Source organism: Mycteria americana, chromosome 3 (assembly GCF_035582795.1).
Source record: "Mycteria americana isolate JAX WOST 10 ecotype Jacksonville Zoo and Gardens chromosome 3, USCA_MyAme_1.0, whole genome shotgun sequence".
NCBI classification, from domain to species: Eukaryota; Metazoa; Chordata; class Aves; order Ciconiiformes; family Ciconiidae; genus Mycteria; species Mycteria americana.
Genome location: NC_134367.1, coordinates 86886538 through 86909484, shown reverse-complemented (window position 1 = coordinate 86909484; position 22947 = coordinate 86886538). Strand labels below are relative to the sequence as shown.

Genomic DNA, 22947 nt, shown 5'->3' with positions numbered 1-22947 from the left:
GTAGAAAACAGTACAATACAAAAGGAAACAAAATGAGAGGAAAGCTGATAAAGAGAAGTGTTACATGGTTTTATGAAATGCAGACTTTAAACTTAACAGAAGGATATTAAAGATTAAGTTAAAGATTAACTCCACAAAAGACGCTCCCTAAAGTTTTGAGGATTTTATGCTGGTTTACTCCAACTTTGTTAATTTTCTGGTAAAGAAGGGTATCCAATAGCATTTCAGTGTAACCAGAGAGTTTGAAAAGGTGAACATTATCTATAAACAGTAGTTACTCTATCAGAAATTATGACTGATCTACTTGTAAAAATCTGCACTGATCTAGTTTTCTAGCAACAGTTCTGATCTCAATGAAATAGTTCTCTTCAAGCTAACAAATTGCCAAAATCTAGATTCTTTTATTGACAACAGTAAAAGGAAAAAAAAAAAGTCTTATCTAAATTTCTGAATAAATTTACTCAGCTTTAATATAGAGTTCATCTAAAAGCAATGAATGCAGAATTGAACTGTGGATGCCTGCTGTAACAGCATGAATTAAACTTATGAATCTCATTCCTCCCCTTCTCAAGCACTTCATTAGTCCTTTCAAAAGCCTAGATTTTGTTTCCCTGAGCTGAGAAATGTAAATTGCTTTCCAGAAGCTATATCTTTTCTACCAGTTTCCCCTTGTCCTCATTTCTCCTATTGCTGATGCTAGCTAAGAGAATAAATGAAGTTAGAGGAGATATAGATACTGTATGCATTTGATCAGTTGGAAGTCAGAGAACTGCAGTGATTCTTACCTGGTTTCTACGTTGTGCTTTGCAAAGCTACTTTTTAAATGAGTCTTAAAATGATTATGTTTAATTTGGGCACAAGTCCTTATAACAGTTCTCTGCTATTAGGTAGATTATAGGATAACATTGGTATGTTGAAAATAATTAAAAACGAATCCATACCTCGTTGTAAAAGTACATTTCAGTGGCCTATATTGTTCAACAGTTTCATCAGTGACCTGCTGATTGCCAAAGAGGTCCTGTTGGCAAATATGCAACTGACAGTAAATTAGGGGGAGTGCTGCCATGGCTGACGGCAGAGCCTCCAGCCGGAAAGACCTTTACACTCTTGAGGTTTGGGCCAACAGAAACCTCATGACACTCCCCAGGTGCCAGGGGGGGTTCGTGGCACAGAATAACCCCCGGGGTGAGTAGGGACCAGGAGTGGAGGGGCTGGGCAGCCAGCCCCGGCAAGGGCAGAGCTGCGGCTGCCCGCATCCGGGTGGGCGATGGTCCCGCCTGGAGTGGGAGGAGACCTCCCAAGGGCCTTACAGCCAACACGGCCCCGGGTTTTACAAATACTCATGAGTATTCTAACTATTTAGATTATTGGGGGGGGGGGAAAGTAATTCAGTCTCTTTAAAAATTTTTGTTTTTTTTAATATTATTTACTCTGATTATCAAAGGCCTGCTTTCTACTCCCACAGTTGGGGACACATAGCTTTTAAATATCTCAGTATTATCTTGTTTATTTCAGAATTATGCTCATACAAAAATCTAGTTCTAACATGTATATTTATGTAACATAAACCTCCAAAACCTCCGAAATAATAAGCATTCAGAAAGGAACTCTGCCTGCTAACTATAAAAGAACAAAGAAAAAGTGACTGATTGCTCTAAGCAGCATACTACTTCTAGCATTATTTTTTTCAGAAGTCTGTATTGAATCCTTTCTATGAGAAACTCCAGGAGTTATCAAACTCAGGCTTCTCAGGGATACAGGAAACACCATCTGCCTTCAGCAGTCAACGTCCACCAACCAGGAGACGGATATATTTAGTTTTTCTTAAACCGAAACAAAGTTCCATTTTCTAGGCACTTTTTTGGGTGCTTAATCCTAGGTAACTTTAAGGTCCTCAATTTTCATAGTAAGCATTTGGCACATTTTCTCAAGCTAGGTATCCAAAATTAAAACTGTGTAATTAATTACACTGTAAACCAGGCTGCTGTGCAGGTCAGAAGCGTGAGCAGGCAGGAGAGGTGACGCCACACGCAGTGATGCCACGTGCCTCCTCCTGCCAGCCCAGCCACACTGAGAAACATGACAGGAGAACGCACAAGCACTGGGCAGCAGATTTGCCCAACACTTACAGAGGCTGAAGCAAGCAAAATTCTGAGGTGAACGATCAAAATACGCAACCATTGGGTCCTATATCACACAAAAGAACTTCCCCAAAACTCATCTGTCGCCACCAACCAAGAGGAACCCAAAAGAGGTGGTGAGGGTGCAACTGCTGGCATCTCCTGGCCTCCAGACTTGCACACAAGTGATGCTGGCCAGATCACCTGGACATGCGTTTCAGTGCTGTGAGAGTGCCAGTGTGAGAACACAAAGGGGTAAAGTCAACTCAATTACGGATTATCTAAAATAAAGCCACCCCTCCCATCACAAAGCTCTCTCACTGAGCTAGTTGCACTAATTTCCTGCAGCTCACCAAGGTCTAACTTTGAGGGGAAGAGCTGGTGCTGCTAGGGCACCAAAGGCAGTTGATCACTGATATGGCTCTCCTAGATAGCGTGCCATTTAAACCCTTCCAGCTTTCCAGGATCCTCCTCTATCAAACTGATAATGGGTTGGATAGTTCTGTACTGCATCTTGGTTTCCCACTGGAAACTTTACCTTCATAGCAGGAGAATAAAAAACCCAACCAGATCTGAAGCACTCGCAGTATATTCTTATATCACTAATGGTTAATGAGAAAAAAACCTAGCTTAACATTCTAAGGATAAAAACAAATAATCAGTTTACTAGTATTTGCATGTGGCTTTTTTTAATCCTAACAAAAGTAGCAAGCCCTTAGTCTTTTGTAGAAAATGGCTGCCATTGCCTTTTTACAGTAACGCAGTAGAAAGGCTAAAAATTAAATATTAATTCATTGGATATATTTTCAAGCAAGTTTGCTGGAGCTTTAAACCCAGCACTTTCTTTAAGAGCCTGGTGCAGTCAAAGAGCATAGAATTTAAACACAACAGTAACACTACCAGAGAGCTTCTTCTCATTCCAAGCATCTTTACTCAGTTAGTATTGTTTTTAAAATGCAAAAAGCCCGCAGAGGTAGTTACTTGGTACAAATAATTTATGAATTCAGAAGAAAACTATGGACAAATTCAAACCTATAGAAAGTGAAAATAGTTTCCTGTCTCCATTCAGATACAGAAATTGCTTGCAGCAGTTCATTTAAAGCCAAATCCTATCACACTCACATTAGAAGGACGCTCTTTAAGAGGAAATAAAATGACGCAGCGACCCGTTGACTAGTGCATCAATCAGGACACGCTGATAGAGAATCATTAGTCAAGATTCTCTACTAATAGAAAATCATTAGTAGACAGCACATCAGCAGCAATGCCTCTTAAATTACTGATCCTTCCCTTAACCAATACTCGACTTTGAGGCTAGTTTCTCTGTAGCTTTTGAAGCTTCTGTGGCATAATTTATTCAAGACTCTTGACATAGTGCACTACTTCTAGATCACAATATCAGCTTGAAAATGAAGTACCCAGAAAGGGCAAAGGGGAGTTCTTACTTTATTTGAATGTACTGAGGCAGCATTAAAAACCTAGTTTGAATTCACCCAAACCAGAAATATTCAAGACAAACACTTACAGTTATTCCTTTGTTTCTGTTTATTAGCTGCATGCATCTCAGTTCAGGATACATCTCAGTAGGATTGTGATCACTTCCATGAATAATGCATGTTTCATTTTGATTCTCCCAGTGTCCCTGCTACGCCATTTATTCTGGCATCCAAACGAAGCCCCGGATGTGTTTGGGCAGGCTGGCTAGCAGGGGGCATGGCAGGACCGACCCAGATGCCCTGAATGCATCTGTGTGGACTCTGACGGAGCAACACTCTAAGCAAAATCAGTGGCAGTCTAGAGAAGCCTGAATTTCCACAGTAAGGAGAAAGCAATGGGAATAACCAAAGTTGATTGGGTTTAATACTTATTAATGATGATTTACACTTAAAATGGAGCACTTGCGTTACGACGCTATCTGTAAACTGCGACGAGCCATTAGCACAGAGAGGCTGAAACGAGTTCAGAAGCAGAAACATCCAAAACGCAAGCTTTCCATTACTTAGTGTTGGTATAGGAGGTTTCAGTACATGGTTTTTGACAGATCGTTTTGAGTTGAGAAATTGAGATCCAGGGCTAGACCTTCTCCCTGTTTTCTTCTTGTTGCCCCCCTCCCCCCCCCCCCCCTTTTTTTTTTTAAAGTCAGGTAATAGGAGTGTAACATTGCCTAGCAGTTGCTGGTGTTGTCCATACTACATAACACTCAGAAAATACAGCTGGTAAGGATTAGGACTTTGAGATACCTGCTACAGTTTTTTTATTGAGCTTCCTACATTTATTTTCACTGTGCCTTCCAAGTAAGTTGATACAATTATGTACTAAAAATTCCTTCATTAGTCTTATAACTTAACATAAGGTCTGTACCACTTATCTTGTTTGTAGATGTCCTGACCTTTGATGTTTTATATATTATCTTTTTGGTTATCATAAATGTCTCCTAAACAGCACCTGGCTTCCGCTCTTTATTGCTTCTTTGTCATCCTGTGCTGACTTTACATATTCAATATCTTTAAAAGAATCCATTCAATCTTAAAATACTATATGAATTTTCTCAATATATAGGAGACAATTAAGATTTTCCACTTTTTATCATTGTTCCTATTTGGTTTTGGGGTTGTTTTTTTTTTTGTTCGTTTTTTTGGGGGGGGTTTTGTTGTTGTTGTTTTTAATCTCAGCCGAGTTGACTGCTTTCCAGCCACAAAAACCAGCCAAAGTTGATATCAGCTGGTCCAATGCAGAATGAAGATAAAGACGACACTCAATAACTACAGGCTGATGTAAGATTTTGCATTTCTAGTACTCTTTCCTTGTAAGAGATTCCATTTCCCTTTCACTTACGTTCTTCTCATATCCCACCATCTCCTCTAAAAGCCTGACTTCATCCTCTTAACGTATCTTTCTGCAGTAGGTTTCCCTGGTCTAGCTAATAGAGTATAGGATTTGGGAACAAGCTGGAACTATTATGATAATCATTATTATTTTACAGGTTCTAAATGTATATTACTGTTTTGAATATTATTTTTCCTCTTGTAGGGTTTGAATTTGACAAGTAAGGCTTATTTAGCCTCCAGATATCATTCCGCAAGCTACGGTAGTAAGGGGAGAAAATCTTCTAGGCTTCACATCGTGTGTGGTGACATTCCGTTTACTTCCTGACGTCCACCTTAGCTTTAATCTGGTTAGAAAGAAGCAGTGGGGTAACTCACGGGGCTTTTGAGAGCCCGTGTGAGGCCTGAGTGGATACAATAGTGAGGGGGGGATGAAAATACCCTTTCACACACGTCCTCTTTGCTTGAAGAGTTTTGACTGCAAAGAGGAGCAATTCTGACAAAGACGACTGCCAAAACAAGCAGGTGGGGTTTTCTTTAATTGTCAAGGCAATGTAAAACGGCATTTCTTAAACAATTTAAGACATCATCACACTAATTTTTTATTTTTTAGTTTGGCCACAAAGGAAACACTGTGGACTGGATTCTGTTCTCATGCTAGTGGACACAGGGAATAATTGCAGTAAAATGTGGTGTAGCAGACCTCTGGAAAGGAGTCAAAATCCTGCAGTGTTTACACATATGGGATAGACATCCTTTTCGCTGTTTAAAGAAGTTAGTTCTTCCACCAGACCTGTCACAAAGCCCTTATTTCATCATGAATCAGTGCACATGCAGGATGCAAAAACAGGCTCAGAAATATATGGCACATTGCAGATAAGGAAGAGGAGAAAAGAAAAGGTCAAGTCTTTGAAGCAAATCGGCTAATTCGGCAAATAAAAAGCCTGGTTAGGGAACAATGCAGAACTCAATGAATACCCAGGGAACTGCCTTGCAGAATCAACAGGTGCTAGATAGCCCAAACAATATTTTTTTTTTCTCAATAATTTGCCAGCGGAAGCAAGTGAGGTGATGTTTTCTTTGCTATTTATCTGGCTCCCTGGTTTCAGAGTTGTATGGTTAGTACCTGGGAGACATACCATTCGAAATGCAAAGCCAGCTGAAATTGGTAACAGAGAGGCAGGCAGAAGATGCCCTCCAAAGGATGAAAAAGATGTGCTATACATCTGTCTGTTTCACTGTGTAAATACCTACTTCCACCACAAATAATAGTAACCAGTTTTGCTGGTAAATATCTCTATCCGTTTATGTGGGATATTTAAACACACCTTTCCATTATCAAGTGCAAACACACCTCTGGAAACTGTATTGCCTCTGTCTTAGTTCATTACAGTACTTAAGCATATCATAAGAATGGCTTTGACTAATGCCTTTAATTCGCCTCTTCTATTCTTAATGCTTGCATCTCTCTGCTTTTCTCACTACTTCTGCGTACGTCTAAGGACTCAAATCTGGAACAGGAATAGAAAAGAGAAGATACTTTTCATGCTGGCATGTCGTATCTTTTCTAACGTGAACCCTAGACACAGACTTAAGGTAACAAACATTTACAGACAGATTTGAACAATGGCTAAGCAACTATTCCAGAAAATTCAGTACCATTCACAAATAAACTTCGGTGTAAGAGCCATGTCAAAACCCTTAAAAAGGAGAAGAGCAAGACAGTGGGGATTTTAACCTCAAATGCTTAACCTGATATTTGGACAGGAGACTGGGCTGCTATTTCTGGTGTGTTAAAGAGCAGTCAGTGGAACATTTTGATATCCAAATTTGGTTTGTCAATGCGTTTAGCCAAATAAACAACTAGTGCTTTGGATCTCCTTATTGCATGCCTGGACACTGTAAATCAGGAGTGATAGTTCAGTTACACTGTGAGGAGCCTTGCTTTTAATATTATTGTTTATACAACACTTAACATTGCTCATGGATACTAGAATCAGGTTAATTGTAGGCACAAAACATAGAAGCAGTGCAAAAATAAAACGTCTTTCTAAATATTTTCTCCAATTTATTTTTTTCCTTGTGTTTTGAATTATATTTGTAACATAGTAACAGTTATTTTGTTCTTAAATACGTTGTGGTATGTGTCATACCAAAAAGGACATTTGGCTGGAATCTAATTTGAAGACAGACCCTCCCCACGGAGGTGAAGATGCTTTCAAGCTGAAGGAAAAGATAACATTTCAAGCTGCGTATCAGGATCTTTGCACAGCTTTAAAATCATTCAAGAGAGAGAAAAATTTTGTACAGTTATTGTTTGAAGTTAAGTTTTTAAAACATCCTCAAACAGCTTAAGAAAAAGAACTGGTTTTTTATGTATTCAGTAAATTAACAATTAATAAATTAACAACATCCAATGCGGGCCACTGCAAACTTTTAGTTCCTTCTCTGAAGTCAAGTATTTTATAGGTATGTACAGGAACAAAACTTACCATGGGCAAGGAAGAGGAGAAGTATGTATCATGTTTCAGATGACTGTAAATCATCCAACCGCTGGCCCATTATACCATGCGCTGACGGAAGATTTTGCCATAACCATCAAGATCTTAAAAAAAGCAAAAAACAAAACACACAAAAGATAATCAGACACCGAAATAGTGAAAACTGAGTGTTCCTTATTTAAAATACAATTTCACTGCTCTTTAAAGCACACTTTTAAAAAGACAGTTAGAAAAGAGCCTGTGGCACACTATCGCCATCCAGCCAGAGCTTCTCTTACAACCACTGCAATGTATTTTGCTCAGATACTTCATTTGCAGTTCTTTTGCAGGTTTTTTTGGCTTTCAGCTGACTTTTCAGGATTCAGATCTTTTACTCGTTGTTTAATGATGATAGTTTTACGCATCAGCATTTTACTCAAAACAACATTTTCAAGCGCTGTTTTATTTTCCTTTTTCTTCCTTTTATGCAGGACTTCCCAGTGCACTTTCCACCAAAGCATGAAATCCACACGCCAGAATTAACTACAAAGGTGCGTGACGGGGAAGGGCACCGCGTGTGAGCGGGCAGCCTGGCTGGACCCGCAGCCTGGCGCACAGGTCGGCAGGCAGCTGACAACGCCAACACCTCTAACGCAAGGTACGCTGCTTAGCTTGGGTTAGGAGCACACGCGGAACAAGGAACGCCCGGCATCCCACCAACAGCAACGTATTCCTATTAATTCTTTGCTTCTATTTCACTAAATGTGAAGGCCAGAATGATAGAAAGCTCAGTTGAGGAGCTGATCTCAAAGTTGCATTTTTAAACACAGATGATGGCAGAAGGGCAATAGAGGCGGGCTCCAGGCCAAGTAGCTGTACAGCACTGAGGCAAAAGCCGATGGAGTTTCACTGAATAACACATAACGTCAGCAATTTTCAGCAATCTTGTTTTCTCCCAACAAATCCTTAGTAGAGCTTCTTGAAAGAATTTTTTACAGAACCATTCTTCATGGTTCCTCCAAACTCCCAGAAAGTGCAGCCCCTGAAACACTGGCTCAAACTGAAGAGTTGACAAATTTGGGTTTGTTTGGGGTTTTTAGTTTTTGTTGTTGTTGTTGTTTTGTTTTGGTTTTTTTTTTCCTCAAAGCAAAAAGGGATGGGAGAGCTCTACCACTCTTGAAGCATCCCATTTCAATAGTTTCAGATTTAAATATTTCCTCTCAAAAGAGGCTTTTTATTTCAGTTGTATTTAACATCAAATCTTAGGTTAAAAGAAAGTCCAGACTAAAGTGAAAGTGTGATCCCAGCATGGCAGTTCCTCTTTCATGGAACATTTTGAAAGTGGGCAGTTGCAAAACACGCTTTTCATCAGATACAGAATGAGATTCAAAGATCTCTCTGAAGCGGGGTTTTACATTTTCCATAGAAGTGCACAGATCTTAAAAGCTAGGGAATTGATTTTCTTTTTACCTTTAATGAGAAAAACTTAGGTAAAATGAATATAATTTTCTGACCATTTTCCACAGATTATTTTTGTCTGCATCACTCACACTTTTCTTTTGCCCCCTTCTGCTGAAATTCTACATCTAAATTCTGTTAATAGCTTAAGGGCAGCTACGGGATCCTTCCAAACATTTAACCTTTCTGGTCTGCCTTTCTTCTCTAAAAACCCATTAGAAATGCTGAATTACAGGCTCAGCCAAGTGACACGTAAATTTATGAAAACTGGATGGGTAGAAAATGTCATACACAAAGTTACTATAACCAACCCTTATCCAGATTTATTTCACAAGGGAAGTAAATACTTAATTGTCCTAAACATGAGAATGTTTTATCGTGGTGGAGACCTGCAGGAAAGTCAAAACAAATAGGCTTAGGAAAAGGCATTCTACTCACATACAACAGTTTTTGGTGTGCGTGTTCTTCTAAACACTTTTCTGTACTCATTTGCTAATGCTCTTTCAAAGGACAAAATTTTCTAGTTTCAAGTACAGTCAGGCTTTGTTCAGACAATCAGCAACCTGACGCAGATCCTACACCAGGCTACTTATTGCTGCTGCTTCTCGCGTCCCCGCTGTCTTTTCAGCACAAGGGAACAGGAGTGGGGAATTGGGCCAACTCAAAAGTAACTTTTCAAAAACTGGTTTGTTTTGGGTTTTTTTAGAGGCAGGTCTGTTTTCCCCACTCAGTTCACCACTTTGCTACAAAACCCACAATGCTGGCGTAATGGATGAGGTAGCGCAGGGGTAGGCACAGAGAGGAGAAGATAAACTGCTTCACTGGCCGCTGCTACTACTGAAACGCACGTCAAACTGTGCCCTTCTTTTGAGAAACATTTTACCAGTGAAGACAGTATTTATATGAATACATTAGTATTTTAACCCAGTATTACAAGTTCACAGCTTTGCTATGTCAATGTATTAAGCTGTACAAACTTCTAAGATGTAAGACTTTCTAAAAACAAAATTAAGTTCAAATAAAATGTGAAAAATGTGGAACAGAATTGATATGGTTATTTGGGGTCTTTTACAGGATGTTCTCTTTTTTTTTCCTCAAAGTCTGCAAGAACCATTATCTTTATGATAAGCTCTTCCCGTAACTTATTTAAAGTGATTTGTTATTTTATTCAAATAACTTTCTTTTCATCATTTCCAGCTCTGAACTTATGAAAGGGCATCAAGCCTGGCCCTGCCAAGATGGTGAGGTGGGTAATCAGATAACTAGTTTTTCCCCTACACTGCTCCTTGAACAGATTTAGACTTCATTGAGCGACTTCTTTCCAGCTGTTTAAAGTACCAAAACCAAAAAGAAACAAACCAACCACTCAACCTGAACAATCACAAAACTAGAAAAAAAAAAATTCAAGGTTTGGGGGGTTTTTTTCCTACATTTAAGAAAACTGTGAGGAGACAATTTTCCACTCTCCTAGTTCTTTCCTTTAAAAGATATAAAATCAATGTGAGAACTCCAAGAGTCTTTTTTCTATCAGCACATGCTCCCCTTTCCACTAAAGCAGCACCTTCCCCAAAATTTTCACAAACTTTGCGTATTGTTCTTTGCAGTGCGAGAAGCTGTAGGATGTAGAAAGCCATCAATGTGCACAACGAACAGGGCCTGGTCAGATAACTGCTGCAGTCACATTATAATTTCTGAATAACTACACCTTTGTTTAAATAATTACACTCTCAGAACTTGAGGTAAACTTGCAGTTAAAGTAAATGCACTCTATTTTATATGTCAATGGACTAGTTACATACACATGATCGGTAATTGCGTCTCAAATGCAAGAGAACTGACTTACTGCTGTGAAGTGCAAAGTTACTAAAACGTTTTAAGAGAAGCCCCTGACCATCATTCAATCATACCATTGAGGACTTTGTCTTGCAGGACTAGATTCCTAAGCTGCTCTTAAGGATGCTTTAGTGACCGACTTAAAAAACTGGAAATGGTGTTGACACATTCTGCTGACCGCCTTAATCCTTCAAGAAGACATCTGCAGAGCCAAAACAACACAAGTTTTGGCCTTCCTGTGGTATTTGGACTGCCCATAAAATTAAAAGCCATAAAAAGACTTTGATGTTTTCAAATACTTTAAGAATATGAAAGAAAAATAAACCTTGCAAGGATTAACATAGTTATATTTTTTTTGAGTACACACAAAACCAAATAAGGTAGTATTCACAATATAGAGGCTTTTTAAGGAAGCTACTAAATATTAGTGAAAGTTACAAAACACCTGAAACGCAAACAACTAAAAATCTGCTCATTGCTGCCAGAGTCTTGACCTGTCCCAGCACTTAAGTGGCACGGGTGGACGGGAAGAGTTTATTTGTGACACAAAACATCTGGTTGAAATTACAATTGCACCTACAACTACATGAAAAACAGCGGTCCCTGTGCATGAGCACCGTATGGGTACTGCATGTCTGGGCAGCCAGCCCCCGCAAGGTCAGCAGTGCCCCGGCACCGGTAGAGGGACTGGCACCAGTAACCACCTCCAGCACGAAGGGCAGCCAGCTCCCAGAGCAGAGGTTCTAAGGTCAGTGGAATACAAAAAGACTCAGACAGTCTCCGAGGATGAAGTAAAAATTTTATCCTGGATTCACTTCTCAGAAGCGTGGAGACAGTTTTAGACCGTACGTATGTCTCTGCGACCTCCACAAAAGCATTTCTAAAAAAGGGCAATTTCCTGAGTGTCTTATGCAGCTATGTAAGTATCCAGATGGCACATGAATTAGCAATTGATGTCATGAATTAGAAAAGTTGCTTTGAAGGAAGTGAACATTATTGACAGAAGTAGCTTGCAAGCATTGTTCTCTATTGAAATCTAAGCTGCTATTTCAATAAAGGCAGAGGTTTTTTTCCCTAACAAGCAACCTGCACTGAAAACTAATTAGAAACCACAGGTATTTTGTGTGTATTTCACAACCAGTGAAAGGCTAATCTCGAATAGCTAACTGCAAATGGCTGGGCTTGCAGAGATAAAACCCGTGAGTCACTGGCACAGCCTTTACGTCCGGTTACACAAGCTGTCCCCGCGCTGCTCCCCTGCAAGGGCAGTGGCGCGCGGTCGCTCGTGCAGGCACTGCCTCTGCCACTCTGCCTGCACCCCGCTGAGCCCAAATACATATTTAGTATTGCGTACACGTTTAGTTGTCGGATACATTAATTTTCACTCATCAAAGCGTGTCACAGAGGAGAACATTTTGTGTACCTGTACCTCTAACTCTAAGCATAATTCTTGGCCCTTGTTCTTTCTTTTCTTAAATCAGTCAAACCCATGGTTACTACCTGGTATAACGTAACAAAAAACAAAACACAAAACCCCAAGGGTGCTGCCAGCTACACGCTGTGCAAACCAGGACGGACGCACTTTGTAAATGCATGCAAGTGCTAAAGAGCTTTCATGACAAAACACTCAACGTACAGCTTGCTTTAAATCATTGACTATGTTCAAACTGATTGCTATTTATATAATTTTCTTTATTTAGATGAAAACCACTCATTAGGTTTGGTTATGCTAAGATTTGCATCCCCAACCTGCTAAATGCCAATTGATTATTATAACACACTGAAGAATAACAATATGTTAATTGTTTACAGCGGGAAGAGAAACTGGATGCATTTGTCCCCTTAGAATGAACAAAACTGGATCACATCCAAATGACCAAACATTTTGACCCCTGGCAACTACTATAACTGTTGTTTTAATCAAACTTTGTTTAATGTTATGAATATGCAATATTTAAAAACTGTGGAGTAGCATATTATTGCTTGAAACTCTCAAGTTTGTTTTAACAGTGAGACCTTATAACCACAATGTCTAATGAGTACTGATAAAGCGCTTTTTAGTCCTTATACAAACTCTACTAGCCACTGACCCATTTTCAAAGTGTAACCAATTCAGCTTACACTTACAACAAAAAATCTACCACTCAGAGGCCAAAGAATATGATTTTCCATTAAAATGCTATTTTCCAAAAAGAAAAAAATGTCCAAAAAAATAAATGTAGTGAAGCTGCATTTGGAGCACAGTTAATTAAAAGTGCATCTGGCAGCATGCATTGTTGGGAAAAAAAAAAAATAATCTGAATTTTTACAAAGAATTGGCTGATACTAACTTTTCAAACAATAGATTTTGAGTCTCAGGAAGGAAGGACTATTTACCTGTGATCTCTGAACAGTCAATACTGCTTGTAGTAGAGCAAGTGAAATTGTGAAACATAATGTACACTTCTCTTGCATCTTTCTTTGCTTTTTTCTCCATAATGATCCCCCACCTTACTACATCATCATTCAGTGTTTGCAATGAATTTAAGGTTTTTTGCCTCAACACTTCAACACTGTGATGTATGTGAAATTATTTATGATTTTATTGTGATTTATTTTAAAAGAAAAATTCTAGTAACGAATTACTGATGAACAGTGTCAATTTGGTTTGAAATTTAAGTAGGACTCCACGTAGTCACTAGTGGTATCTATTATTTCTGTTGAGTATTTTTTATAAGTAGTTGGATGAACATTTTGCTCTTAATTTCCCCTTCAAACCATGGTCTTCATTTAGGCTATTTACTTCAGATCTGCATGAAGCCTTCCAATGCATGAAGCCTTCCAATGCTTCCAATGCTATGTCGATATTTGTCTGCACATTTTTTAAGCTCTTTGGGGGAAAAAATAAACATTTTGCTGCTCTAAGGGAGCAGAACAGAGGAATCAACATGTCAGTTTATATCAACACATTCTGAATATCACTTCTTATATGCGTGGTAATAAACTGTGCATTTAATATCATCTGAGTATAATTTTTAAAAGCTGTGTAATTTTAAAAAGACTTTCCTCCTAAATCAGTCCATGAACTTCCCTTGTCACTCACTCTCTTCCATTAGCAGGACATCAGGCAAAGAAATAGGGCTAATGTATTTCCTGTGAGACAGCTCTGTTCTGAGCAAATATGTAATGAAAATGTGACATTCGTTCTCCAGCACTGCAGTGCTCATCCTTTCTATGGTGCAAGATTCATTTTCATGGCAGTATACAGTCTCTAACAGATTCTTGACCAACATCGGGACATCAGCAACAACTGTGCTCTGTCCCTGTCAACTCCCTATTTCTTCTTTTTATGCTAGAGGAATAGCTTTATATTTCTTTTCCACCTTGCAGAAAATGGCTGACCCACCAGAATATTTTTACCATATCAGTAACAGAAAGGAGACATCACATGCAAAAATACTGCTTCTCAACACATTTAAATTCTGTGAACAGCCATTGATATTGCTTGGCAAAGCAAGTATTTCTGTCTTCATGTTCTATGAACCAAATAATATTTTGGGGAACTACAGAAGTTCCTGTGCAGCCTGTTGTGCTACCCAACAAAACCAAACCCAACTTTTTCTGTACTGTTATTTCATCACTTTTTGCTTGTGTGGGATATGCATAAAGTAGGAGGGCAATGAATAAAGTCAGAACTGATGGTTTGTGCAGATATTCTACCATCTAGCAGTAACAGTTCATGAAAAAAAAAAACAAAAAAACAAGATCAAAAGAAAATCTCTTTATCCAGGAAAGAATCCTTATCCAGGATTGAGCGTGGATAGAACCTGAGAGCAGAACACTGTTCCCTTGGTTAACTGACCCTCACACAGCAGCAACGTGGTTGTGCTTAGCATGTGCCTCCAGAACTAATCCTTTAATGAACTGGTGTTAATTAACAATAAACCTCTAAATATGCCAGCCATATCATCACTTGTGGAAAAAATAAAGCAAGCTGGAAATACCACTTATCTTACATTTAATAAAACCTGCCTGGGAGAAACGAGGTTGGAACAGCTTCATGGCACCTCCTCCTTAATGCATGTCAACACCAGCAATGTGGACTTAGACTCAGAAGTGAGGGGATGACAGACTGTTGTTAATCTCCTCAGAAGGGTCATTCATCCTCCTCTTCACTGGTATGTAGGGCACCCAACTTGGTGCAGCAAATACCCACTATACACACTAACTGGGATTAAAAAATGTGAAAACAATCCTGGTTTCTTGGGAGCAAAGATAAAATTTAAGATGTGGGGAAAAGAAAGCAGCCATTTCAGAATCTGTGGATTACAGGATGAAGTCTTACTATATAAGGTAATTTAAGCAGTCAATAATTGACCAGTGTGCAGTGCACAGACTGATGTTAATCATGACCTTATAAATAAAACTGTTCAACTGTCTGTCCATTCATGGCCTTCGTATTAGTTGCATTAGTTGTCTTCACCTGGCAACTTTTGATGTTACATGTTCGTCTAGTGTTCATTAGTTGTGATCCCTTATAGTCATGTACTTGGTTGCTCTAAAGACTTCCTCTGGGGCCCCACATCTTGCTCAATGTTTTCTTCTACAGATGCAGGTGTGTAATGCCGATTCCTCCCCCCAGCCCCCAATCCCCAAAAAATACAATGAGAAGGAAAACAAAAGTTGCACTTCAGAATGGTGAATAACTTATCTGCATCATCTAAACTGAAGAAAACCTAACAGGGGCAGTGCGAGAAAGTGGGTTATTGCAAAATTGAAAGGTTTGAGGATTACCAGCAAGACAAACTTCCCTGGTACTTTTTCTTTCAGAAACACACAGGATAATCAAATACGTTCCCAAAACTTCACATCCTGCTCTGCCGACTGGCAATAAAACAGGTATTGAGCTCTCAACTCCCCTGTGCATTGGTGCTGCTTTTTGCTAAACCATACTACCAGCTGAAGCATGGCCAGCATTTATGCACTTACAATGGTACAGGCAGCCAAAAGCCCTCAGGGGTCTTACAGTTAGAGGTTCAAGCTAGAAACATACGGGCACTTCTCAAAGGATGCAGCAGATAGCACTGGAAGAAAAAAAAAAGTTTTAAAAAGTGTTTGGGAAGAAGTTGAAAAGTGTCAATACTGTACCTCACCTACCTTGTACATGCATGAGTTACTGAACATTTGAAATGTTGCTTTACCCTGAAGCTTGCTGGTGATGCTCTAGGCAATTCACAGGCCGCCTGTTTAGAGCGGCAGGTCTGGGGAGAGGGAAGGTTAGAAACTCAAATCAGGGAATACAGGAACCAGGAAAATTACTCTCTGCCTCTTGGGGAAGGGAGCCATCTGGCCCATTTTTCCTCTGAGGTACCAAAAAAATAATGGAGATACCAGGGTCCGCAAATTTTCTTCTCATTGCTAGAAGAATTGTATTGGAAGTAGCATCCCAAAAGTAGGAGGAAAAATCACAAGAGATGAGAAGAAAGTAGAGTTAGAAAGTTTCATTACATTTATTTTTCTGTGAAAATACCATATAGCAAAAATCGCTAAGGAACAAGTAATCTTGCTATAATGAATAAGATGTATGACGTTCAACAGGCTTTGAGAAATCGCCTCAGTTCACAATATATGCAGCTCTTTAAATTGCTGAGCAAATTAGTTCAGCAGATGTCTTCTAGTATTAAAGCATAAGTACATATTGTACAAACCCCAGATAGTCAAGTTATATTACTGATTTCTATATGGGTGATAAAACCCAATGTTTAAAAACCTATTTTTATTACTGTTTTAGCATAATTCTTATTGTAACTTAACCCTAGGCAACAAAAAGAGAGGAGAAAAAAAAAATCAGCAACCTTTTCCCTCAAAATTAACACCGCTTCCCTGACCAAGATGTTGTTAGCCAAATCTGAATATTCTTTTTCTACATTACTCTTGCTCTGTGCTATTGTAGTGTCTAGGAAGGTCCTTTTAGGGGGAAATAAGAAGAGACAGGCAGTATTTTTTCTGCTAATAAAAAATAAACAAATAAGATAAAGAATTCTGATACTACAAGGATGTACTGTACTTTGCTATGTGGTAGCTTTATTAGTAATAATTATGAGAATAAGTTACACACAAAAATCATTAAAGAGAGATTAAAGGCTTATGCTAAACCTATAAAAGCTATGACCTAAAGGCTAACCTTCAGATATTAAAAAAGCTTCCAAAAGGCAAGCAAGAACATGCTCTATATGGAGGGATAATCACTTCATAAACTTTAGGTAGACGTCTGAAGAATCATAACATTCTTTTTTGTTTCATTAGAATAGGAATTAGAAATACAAATGGAAAGAGAAATCATAGTTTTCAGTCTTGATAGACTTCAGCAGAACCCCTTCCTTTGAAACTCCTCTTTATGCCGTACCTTTTCTGTAGATGAAACAGGTACAAATGCTTGTGCTTAAGAGACAGCACTATTTGTACCGTCAAAATAAAACAACTCCTCAGCCTCTCTTCTCTGTGGCTTATAACTTTGCTAATTCAACCAAATTGGGCTATAGGTTTCTATGCCAATGGCTTTTCCTGCTTTCAAAGACCCAGAAAGAATGTTTTAGTCATTGCAAATTTATACTTTCAGGAAAGCCCAGAATACCCAGCCCAAACGCTGACTTTATTTCCTCACTCGGTAACCGGCTTGGAGAGCTCAGCATGTGGCCCACGTGCTCAGACGCATCCCAGTGAGCACAGCAGCAGAGCCTCGCTCCTCCGGCTACGGACAGGCTGACAGATTTCTAGCTGCATTAAGGAGGTCAGGCAGCGTGCGAAGAAAAACGTTTCAACACCGTGTTTGAATGGTAAGCACCACTATGTACTGTCACCAGTATTCGTTGATTATCCTACTTTTCCCTCTGCCCTCTGAAATAGGCAACTTTTGAAGGAGAAGAGCATAAACATCCAACACTTGCTGTCACTTAACAATTAAATCACTGGAGAGGAGAATGATTTCAAGGCTGGTGAAGGCTTGAAGGACAGGTTACTGTTCTTTATATACATTCTATTTCAAAATCCCATAATAAAACAATTAGAATAATTCAACAGAACAAAGAAAGATGCTTTCGTTAAAACGTAATACTCTCCTGCAGTCACAACTTTATCCCTCTATCCTTATTATTCATGATTGTTATCTCATACTACCCGCGGAATCTTGTAACTTTATAACTGTGCTTTATACAAAATAACAGGATAATTGTGTTCTTAACAAATCCTACAAGCGTACAAAACTGTGATCCCATATTGTAACTGGTATCAAAAGGAAAGGGGGGTGGGGGTGGGGCAGCTATGATTGTTTTACCCTGGTGGAATACTAGAAACTGTTTCATTTATTTCATTGAACAAATACAATCTATTTATTGTCTCTCTCTTTTTTTTTGTTTTGTTTGTTTGTTTGTTTTTAAAATCAGATTACATGTAAAAAGTGATTTCTTTTTCATTCAGACACGCTTCAGAACATGTGGTGTCCTGGAACTTGCAACTTTAAAAAAATCTCCAAAATTGAGACATATTTTTTGCTCAAGAGATATCCTTTCCACATAGAAGGTATTTAACCATATTGTTTTATCAGTTCTAAGCTTTTTTAAAGTATTAGAGGATTTTGAAAAAACTAGTCTCAGGTTTGAACACACTCAAAACAGATTTGTTAGTTTGTTTCCAAAGAATAAGTTATAAGGCAGGATAGGGGGACATGTATTTTACTTAGATTTGTGTTTTATTATTTTTGTCTTTAAGAAAGAGTGGAGTCCTTGTTAAAAAAGAAAACTGATAACTAAAAATGCCTTAAGTGCTTAATTTTCATTAGTATTTTGCTACCACTGTTGTTTTTCTTAATAGAAAGATGATGTTCTTCCCAGACATTCTTCACAGAAAGCCTGTTGTACTTTATGTCCATTCATTTTGCAATTTGCTTCAAAAAAAAAAAAAAAAATCACGTAAGCTACAGGAAATCAAGATTTCAAATACCATAGCATTCCATACAGTACATCAATAATGCAAAAATAAGATCATATAGAAGAGGAGCATCAAATTCAACCCTATTCTCCACAGGAAATAATTAGAAGGATACATCTGAAATTCCTATAACTCTTTTAGGTACTCATAGAACATCCATTGCTATGGTATCAAAATTCAAGTTCAGTAGCAAATTTCAGACATTCAAAATAATAGAAATAGCACATTAAGCTTATAAAGCTTTCAACCAAAATGTGCAATGCCTAACTAAGAAAATTACAGCACTGGCTGAGTTCAAATCCTCTGTTTTCTCCATCCAAATCCTATTGGCATAAACTATAAATGTGACAAAACTAGAGACTGAGAGAAAATGTAGACTACATTATGGTAAAATAAGTTTAAGGGTAGGCTTAAGGCTTTTTACTTGCAATAAGTATGACTTTACTAGACAGTTTTTTAGTTTTAAAATCTGTAGTTCAAAATCAGGCAGATGAAAGTATATGAGAGGTAAATAGAGTAAAATGAGCCCGAGTGATATGATTGCTGCCTCAGAAGGGATAATTTGGCTGTAACTACCAAAAAATCCCAAGGAGTCTTCTATAGAAGAAAAGAAATCTAGCATCTCTAATTAGGGTTTATTTTCACCAATAACTTCATCGAACAACGTACCAATTATACACAGAGAGACAGAGGAGCTGAAGACTGCAGGTTCCTTTCTAAAAAACCCATTTGCTTTTAAAGCAAATCACCCATGAATTAATGAAAACAAGGAGACGCTCAACAATCCTGAACAAAGCTGATGAGGAAGTACATGCCAAAACCATAACAACCCTAGGGTTACCTCCGAGACTGGCTTCTACAGGTAGGATATCTGGGGAGGGAAGAAAACGGGGGGGGGGGGGGGGGGGGGGGGCAGGGAGAGAGAAATATTGATTACCTGTGTGGAGTTTAGTTTCAATATATCCCAGTGAAATCAATAAAGATCAATACTATCTACATCTGTAATTGCAACAGTACGTGACAATTCTGACAGGCTGAGATCTGAAACACGCTGACTTTTCCCTCCAAGCAGGGTTAACCAGCAATTCCTCAGACATTCTGGGGACAGGGAACTGTGTTTATATTTTAGATGGTGACCATGATAAGTCAAACAATGTTAATGACCAACTCTTTCCAGGCAAAACAAACCATTTTTGTAACAGATTTTGTTTCTCCAAAAGTTTCTAAAAGACAGTAATTGTAAATGTATGATTTTAATCTCATCTTGTGGAATTTGTGCTGACGTTCACTTTGTACATCCAGCCAAACTAAAGATTTTCCTGTCCAGTGACCTGAAAACATTTGATTCTCCCAAAGATGCTAACATCTTCCTTTATAAACCAGAGCATAGGCCACCAAAGTGAGACAGCTGAAGACTTCCTAATACGAAATACAGGCTTACACATTTTATTTCCTATATTTATATGAACTACATCATAAATTCTCCATATTATAGTTGTTTCTTCCCACGTACAATTTATGCATGGGTGGTTTGTTTGTTTTTCTTTCCTTTCACGCTTTTCCTTTCCTTAGTTCTTTGTCACGCTTGAAACAGCTTTTCTGGCTTCTTAAACACGCCGTCTTTTCAGAAACTCGTAGGAACATAAGGGTACTGCACTGCCTCAGAGAGGGGTCCAATGAGCTCAGGCTGTCACTTCCAACAGTGGCCAAAAGCAAATGCCCGAGCAGTAACATAAGTGATCCCCAAGCATACCCCACCTTTCTCCCAGCCTCCAGACACGTTACAAAAATCAGAGCCACATGTGGTGGTGGCTTCTATGTATGGTATTATCTCCATCTCCTAAAATCCCGCTGCAATTCTTTACAGTTTCCCTCACTATCCCAAATAAGTTTACACCATCAGCAAACCTTGCCACTCAGACACTCTCCAATAAAATACATGTTCACCTGAATGAGCAGTTCTAATGTCAGTATAATCAATTTTTGTAACATCAGCTACAAAGAAATCATGATAATACAAAATGAAGAAACATCCTCTTTAGAAGGTGGGTGTGGTTTTTTTTCCCCCAGTTTTCAGTGAAAACTCTCCAAAATGGAATGCAGATGTGAGTCCCTAAGTTGTGAGGTTTCTGCAAGTTTCAGGATGAACAGGTAGTGGAAACAGACACCAGTAATGAAAGAATGCCTAGGAAAAAAAAAGGGCAAGAAACACTCAGCCTAATCTGTTTTTCCTTGCAGCCATTCCCGCTGCTGGCCTCAGGCACAGCTGCAGTTCTGTTCTAGCACCATCCTTTCTGAATTGGGTCCACCCAGAGGAAGGAGGATAGGAAGATGTAGATGGCATAAGACAGAAAACAAATCCACAAGAAATAAAGCTTAGTTATTTTCTTTGCTTATGGAACAAACTGTTTTAAATTCCAGATCTAATTCAACATCCCTATATTAAGGAAAAAAGATGTTGTTTTATATACTGGTCTATAAAGCAGCCAAAGGTAATAGCAATATTTTAGTAATGGATGAATTTTCTGTGCAAGTATGTGAGAAAGGTACGTAACAGAGCTTAGAAAGCACATTTTTATTCCTCTGTAAGAAAACACATCACAAAGGGAAAACCCCATTGCTGTGAAGAAGGAAGAATAATGTTCTATCTGTTACTATTCTCCTATGTACAGAGACATTATTGACTGGGTATTAGATATTGAGAGAGGGGAAGATCTATGTCTGTACTGAACTCTGCCCAAAACTACACGTACTCGGGGTCAGATGGACAACTTGGAGAATGCTCTTCATCTTGTCCCATCACGGGATTCCTGGAAGTCTGCATCAGCAAGTTAAACAAAGTATCCAGCGGCATGCCTGGTGGTAGCAGAGCTCATCTATACGAGAGCCTTTCCAAGCCAGATGATCATGATCTTCACCTTCCCGGCAAGATCTGGAGGAGCTCTGTATTTCCAGTGGAGACAGAAGGGCTCCAAGGAATTGTCCTGCAGGAGCAGAGCAACACATGGGAATCAGGAAGGAGTAGGACTGACTGGTGGTGTCAGATGGCAGAAACCTGTATTCATGTCCGAAAAGTTTCTTTCAGCTCTTCTATCTTAATATTCCAAGGCTCTCAAAGCATTTTAACAGTAAAATAAGCAAGTGAACTTTTTAAAATCTGAAAATGCCTACAATACAAAGAAGAACATCTTCAAACTTGCATCAACCCTATGGGACATTTCTTGTTTTCCATCATTGGTAAGCCTTCAACCGACCTTTTCCTTTTCAAGATCTTGCGTACAACCTGTACAGTGGCTCATTCTGCTAGAAGTTAAGTATTATGCCGTTGGCATAGCTCAGGAAAACAAAGTTAATTAGGCAGTTGTGTTACTGCTTGCAGGACTGCCTCTTGGACCTCCCCATATGCTACTGAATACACAGCTTATTACAGCTGCATCATGTGTATGTGTCTATAAATATGCAGAAAGTGTTAGAGAAATACAAACAAGTAAATGCCAAATCCCCAGCTGCGATTCTGTAGCCTAACTCTCAAATTCTTGGGAATCTCCCTGATTTCAAAGAGCTGATAGCTCCTTAATCTAAGGGACCTTAAATATTAGCATCCTGAAGGAAGGCAACAGAAAATGCAAGACTAGATATAAAGGGGCAGGAGGCAACCGTGTGGTAAGAGGGGAGGAGAATTACGAAGTGAAAGGTCATGAACAACATCTAATCAGATTTTGTGTGTTCATCTCAACAGCTCTTTGAATTGAGGAAAGGAAAAATCAGTGCACGCTTCACGGTGAAGGGGAGGGGAGGAGGCTGCTGCTGAGCAGGTACCTGCGCACCAACTGAGCGTCAGGAAATTTCTCTCTTCGGTACAGAGACAAGAGTTTGTCACCTCGTCCCCCTGTTGGCAACTGTTCTGAACAAAACACGCAGCCGCTACCATGGAAGGCAGAAAAGACTTAAAGGTCTCGAGATCAACAGCTCGGTATGGTATTTACAGGGGAATGCTGCCAACACATTGACCTCCGACAAAGCCGAGAGTGTGTGAATCAGTGATGTTCAGCATAATCCCCTCGTAAAATCTGATGGTGAGTCATCACCAGGCACAAATAGCTTCCTGCTCGTTTTGCAAACAAGGAAGAGGCAGGAAAAGGATGAATGAATGGATAAATGGTTTGTATATTTCTTTTCTCTGAAATGCTGGCTCTGAAGAGGATACAGGCAGAGGGAAGGCGGGAGTGGTACGAGCACAGCAGTTTTGCATGAATATCACGTACA

At 39.0% G+C, this 22947-nt stretch overlaps 2 protein-coding genes across 4 annotated transcripts in view; one reads left to right on the top strand and one right to left on the bottom strand.

The window, feature by feature from the left end:
* Positions 1-22947, top strand: part of GREM2 (gremlin 2, DAN family BMP antagonist) — a 562614-nt gene that overhangs the window by 450994 nt on the left and 88673 nt on the right. The gene's annotated exons all lie outside the window — the stretch shown is intronic.
* Positions 1-22947, bottom strand: part of CHRM3 (cholinergic receptor muscarinic 3) — a 281911-nt gene that overhangs the window by 188977 nt on the left and 69987 nt on the right. The window contains exon 2 of the mRNA XM_075497394.1: positions 7438-7550. The gene's annotated coding sequence lies outside the window, so the exon portion shown is untranslated. The remainder of the gene's footprint in view (positions 1-7437; positions 7551-22947) is intronic.